Source organism: Micropterus dolomieu, linkage group LG06, assembly GCF_021292245.1.
Source record: "Micropterus dolomieu isolate WLL.071019.BEF.003 ecotype Adirondacks linkage group LG06, ASM2129224v1, whole genome shotgun sequence".
Taxonomy (NCBI): Eukaryota; Metazoa; Chordata; class Actinopteri; order Centrarchiformes; family Centrarchidae; genus Micropterus; species Micropterus dolomieu.
This window is the reverse complement of record NC_060155.1, coordinates 3,936,340-3,942,339: the sequence shown is the minus strand read 5'-3', so window position 1 is coordinate 3,942,339 and position 6,000 is coordinate 3,936,340. Positions and strand designations below refer to the sequence as shown.

Here is a 6,000-nt window from a genome sequence, read left to right as displayed (position 1 = left end):
TCTGTAGGCTACACAATCATGGGGAAGACTGCTGACTTGACAGCTGTCCAAAAGACGACCATTGACACCTTGCACAAGGAGGGCAAGACACAAAAGGTCATTGCTAAAGAGGCTGGCTGTTCACAGAGCTCTGTGTCCAAGCACATTAATAGAGAGGCGAAGGGAAGGAAAAGATGTGGTAGAAAAAAGTGTACAAGCAATAGGGATAACGGCACCCTGGAGAGGATTGTGAAACAAAAGCCATTCAAAAATGTGGGGGAGATTCACAAAGAGTGGACTGCAGCTGGAGTCAGTGCTTCAAGAACCACCACGCACAGACGTATGCAAGACATGGGTTTCAGCTGTCGCATTCCTTGTGTCAAGCCACTCTTGAACAAGACACAGCATCAGAAGCGTCTCGCCTGGGCTAAAGACAAAAAGGACTGGACTGCTGCTGAGTGTTCCAAAGTTATGTTCTCTGATGAAAGTAAATTTTGCATTTCCTTTGGAAATCAAGGTCCCAGAGTCTGGAGGAAGAGAGGAGAGGCACAAAATCCACGTTGCTTGAAGTCCAGTGTAAAGTTTCCACAGTCAGTGATGGTTTGGGGTGCCATGTCATCTGCTGGTGTCCACTGTGTTTTCTGAGGTCCAAGGTCAACGCAGCCGTCTACCAGGAAGTTTTAGAGCACTTCATGCTTCCTGCTGCTGACCAACTTTATGGAGATGCAGATTTCATTTTCCAACAGGACTTGGTAGGGACTGGTAGCTTTGGAACTGTGTGCAGGTACCAACCTGCACACAGTGCCAAAGCTACCAGTACCTGCTTTAAGGACCATGGTATCCCTGTTCTTAATTGGCCAGCAAACTCGCCTGACCTTAACCCTATAGAAAATCTATGGGGTACTGTGAAGAGGAAGATGCGATACGCCAGACCCAACAATGCAGAAGAGCTGAAGGCCACTATCAGAGCAACCTGGGCTCTCATAACACCTGAGCAGTGCCACAGACTGATCGACTCCATGCCACGTCGCACTGCTGCAGTAATTCAGGCAAAAGGAGCCCCAACTAAGTATTGAGTGCTGTACATGCTCATACTTTTCATGTTCATACTTTTCAGTTGGCCAACATTTCTAAAAATCCTTTTTTTGTATCGGTCTTAAGTAATATTGAAATTTTCGGAGATACTGAATTTGGGATTTTCATTAGTTGTCAGTTTTAATCATCACAATTAAATGAAATAAACATTTGAAATATATCAGTCTGTGTGTAAAGAATGAATATAATATCCAAGTTTCACTTTTTGAATGGAATTACTGAAATAAATCTACTTTTTGATGATATTCTAATTATATGATCAGCACCTGTAGAGGCCTGGGTTAAGTAGCTGATGGCGGTACCTCTGGCTTAGTTTGTGCATTATAAGAGTATAACTGGCAGTATTCACGGTGGGAAGTCTTGTTGATGCACTAGTAACTTCTGCAGGTTGGTTTCTTGGTGCAGCTTTGGCAGAACAAGTAGTTTAGTTTGAAATAATTTTACAGTTTTTTTAAAGGAGCTCTACATACCTGCGGAAGTCGAGGAGCGTCCGGCTGGTCTCCGGAACGTTTTGGTTTAGCCAGGTCAGGAAGTGGAACTGAGTGACGGTTCGTGTTTCGTTGGTCTGCATGTTCTTTAGGTAGAAGCTACGAACCAGGAAATCATCGCACCAGATGTGTTCGGACACCAGGTTCACCTGCAAGAACACACAAGTGTACACTGAACACATGTCCTATTTGACTATCACATTTATGTACTAACTTACTTACTAAAATCAACATATCAGTATTTACTTCTTTGTATATAATAATAATTTAATACTATATGCTTTATTACACCTTGATAATCTTTTGGCATAAATAATCTTTTTAGAAACGTTCACTTGATCATAGTGATGAAGTCCAGTTTGTAGTACAATCATTCTTCAAAGTAGAAATGAAAAAATGTTGCCTGCAAATGTGACTAGATTTGACCGATCATCATATATATGGGGCATCAGATCAATCCAATCAATGCGATCCAAGCCAAGCCTAGCGTGACTACTTCATACACGTTTCATAGAGTCAAAGGCCAATGACATAAAGTTGCAGCTTTAGAACTACCAGTTCTGCTCATGCTGGGTTATTTTACCTCGTAGATGTGATACAGGTTGGATCCCTCGTCGGGCCAGTAGTGGTAGCACTGCTTCACCCCGCTCTCAACAAGAGGCGTCAGCATAACAATCACCACGCAGCCGTTCTCCCATACCATCTGCAAACAAAACACACACTCCATGAGACTTATCGCAGTGGCAGGTAAATTCCTTGACTCTCTCTCTCTCTCCCTCTTTGTGGAGACAAGAGTGAAGAAGCCCGTTTTTAATTAAATAGTGGTATGTTTTAATTTAGCTTTCAAAAGCTGCATAGCAGTGCTTCTTCTTCTTCTGACTTTGTTTAGCTCTATGCGTGAGCTAATGAAATTAGTGACTGCTATCTGAAAACAGAGTAATCTCTTCTACACTTTTAAAAAACTTTCTTTCTCACAAGTACAGACGATTTATTTTTTAGGCAGGGACTTATGTTACCTAATGTTCTTTAAAAAGTGCCAAAGTTTGTTTAAATGTCAAGCATGCAGCCATTTCTTGAGAGTAGGAGTCACGTTGTTGAAGATGTGGAGAGCTCAATTTGGAAGATCTCATACAAAGCTGTCAACACTTCACATAATCTGCTAACAGGAATGCTGACATGTGTCCTCACTCACCCACTCGCCTGGATATCGGTCCATAATCAGTTAAAATTTTGTGCTATTTATTATTTTGGAAGGGTAGATGTGTCTGTTTTGAGGGAGGGGGTGAAAATTTTATCTTGGTTTGAAACCAAACACTTCAAGACATGTTTACTGTGTTTCAAACTTTGGTAAGAAACGAGGAAGTCAAGTGTTGTGGCATGAAAAGTAATTGCTGTCGAGGCTGTTCCCTCCCCCAGCTGGGTCATTCCACAGCGAGACCCGGCGAGCGGTCGTATTTTTCCTGCTGGCAGTCATATTCTCACAGCCGGAGGGTGGGCTGGCTCTGGAGATCCATTCGACTCTGATCAGAGGTAACAGTCAGCCGTTAATGGAAGCCATAAAACAATACCGCTCCCACATCATCGAGTTAGATAATCAACATGGTCGCACCTGCAGCTCAGTGAGGAGTGCTGCCACACCTTGCCGGAAATTTAACCGCCGTTAACTGCGGCGGGGTTTGAATTACTGCCCCTCTACACAACCTCCTCTCAGCCCCCACTGCTTCCCTGATTGGTCTCATGGATCTAAAGATGTGACGGTGCACATTTTTGAGAAATGGTGGTAATTTGCTTTAACTGACAGGGTGAGAACACTGCTGGTGCTGGGAGGACAAGTCCCCTCTTTTAAAACTTGTTTGGTTTGTTAAAATGTTAATTCACTCTAAACTATTATTTATCCTGGAAAAAAGTAATCTGCGCACTGTGTTCTTTGGTAGAACTGCACAGCTTAACATCATACAGATCGTGTATTAACCTCTGGAGGCTGGGCATTGTAGAGTATGTGCCCTCAGCACTATGCTCCAGAATCCTGATGTGGTAGATGTTGTGTTAAGGGATGTATGTGGTGTAATAACCTTGCAGCTCTGATTAAGGACCTGATAACAGTACTGCTGGATAAGCTCAGTGGGCCACAGCACAACAAGAAGCCTGGATAAAGCCTGAGTACAAAGGCCTGTAAAGCAAAGAGAGGCCACTTAATGAACCTGAGATAAATCCATTATGAGCAGCAGTGATAGGCCTGTATACCTGTTGACCTCACAAGACATGCATTTACCGCATGTTGTCTAGATTAAAGATGAATATTATTCTTTTTGGGAGTTTGCATGTTCTCCCCATGTCTGCGTGGGTTCTCTCACACCGTCCAAAGACATGCAGGCTAGGTTGATTGGTTTCTCTAAAATTGTGTGAGTGTGAGTGTGACTGGGTGTTTGTCTATGTGTGGCCCTGCGATGGATTGGCGACCTGTCCAGGGTGTACCCCGCCTTTCTCCCAAAGTCAGCTGGGATTGGCTCCAGCCCCCCGCGACCCTGTACGCAGGATAAGCGGTTGACGATGGATGGATTATTCCTTTTGAAGCTTTCTCTACGGCTCTGTTTAGAAAACCTTGTTCTCTCATGGACACTGAGAAGGCCTACAGACTGATTTCCCTTTCTGTCACAAATTCTACTTCTCTCTTCACAGAAATTAAAGTAGTTTGTGTATTTGTATTTAGTATTAGCCTAAATGTGCCATAAAGATTTAATTTTACTAAAAGACATGCACACACATCTAGAGTAGGAGGTGTTATAAGATGTGAATTAGCATCTTAGTTAATAACAATAATTTAGATTGGGCCCTATTTTATTTAATTTAACCTTTATTTATATTTGATCCTCGCTTTGTTAATAATTCAGTAGAATAACAGAAACAACATAACAGTCATTTTGCTGTGATAATGGGCACTATAACAAAATTACCTTTAAGTATCACAACACAACTTCACAGGCTCACCTTGCTCCAGTTACAGACGTTAATGCAACATACTTGGATTGTATCATTACTAGTGCTACTAGTGTTTCACCATTAGTGAAACAATTAGCAGTGAGCGATCAGTCAACAGAGAAAACAAATAAATATATAATCTGACTAGGATGTAATAAAATAACAAGAATTTGCATAGCCAACATACTAGCCATCCTGCATGGCAACCAGAACCACTTGGGAATGCAGCGGGGACAGAACTTGTTTGACAAGGGGACCTTTCCTTCCAACACACACCCAAACACACCCTCCCCACTGCTCCCCTTGACACAAAACATATAGGCCACGACTGGCCGGAATAACTTATCGATCGCCTGGTCTCAGATTCAAACCCAATCCAACATTTGGGATGGTGGGAAAAGTGCTTGCTGTTCCCTGCATAAACAATATAGGCCAGTGTGTGTATATAAGTGTGTGTGTGTCGTGTGTGTGTGCAGTGGTGGTGGCAGAGGCATTGCTGGGCAGTGAGCATGATGGTGAAGGAGAGATTAATAACGACATCTACAGAACAAGCTGGTGTCCCGCGTGGCCCGCTGCACTAATATAAATCGGCTAACTCTTGTTTAAGAGAGGAGAACTTATTGATTTCTGTTGGAGAGTGTATGTGCGTGTACTGTGTGTGTGTTTGCTTTTACCTGCCAGAAATCAGCCACAGTGGAGGGCAGGGGTCCTTGTGTGGCGATGTAGGCTGGGTTCCTGGGATCATGATCCATCTGAGGGCCGAGGAAAAGGGAAATAAAAGAGGGAGATAAGGTGATGAGGTTATAAATGTTTGATTGTATACTAAAGATAATCTCTTTTTTTACACAATTTACGTCTCAAAAAATCAACCTAGATTTAATTTACTGGATCTATTTTGAGTACTGGCCACAACAGCTACGCAGTTTACAAACATTTTTTACAGCACAACAGAAAATACAGGACACGTTCTGGTACAGCAGGTTGCATTTTGAGTTTCAGGAAAACTTCAAACACAATAAGAAGTGAGAGGGAACCAAAGCAATAATAGAAACCAATAATAGCCTTACAAATAAAAGTAAATGAATGAAATAATCTCTGAGCGGTCAAGTAGGACCCCTTCATCTCAGCGTACATGATGAGTAAGTGCTCTGCAGCCTGCAATAAACCTCAGAGCATCGTGACATAAAGTACCCAACAAACGCAACAAGGTGGCACAAGCATTAATATGCCACCTCACTGCATTTGCCCAAGTCAGCTTGCAAAAACCCTTTGTTTTCCCAAATGACCTCCAGTCCTCTGTATCCTCTTTGTAAAAGAAAGTCTATTTAAGACATGTAAGTTTGCAAGTGCCCTGCGATGGACTGGCGACCTGTCCAGGGTGTACCCCGCCTTTCGCCCGATGTCAGCTGGGATTGGCTCCAGCCCCCCGCGACCCTGTACGCAGGATAAGCGGTTGACG

At 43.0% G+C, this 6,000-nt stretch overlaps 1 pseudogene; it reads right to left on the bottom strand.

The window, feature by feature from the left end:
- LOC123972424 overlaps positions 1 to 6,000 on the bottom strand; it is a 180,955-nt pseudogene that overhangs the window by 23,047 nt on the left and 151,908 nt on the right.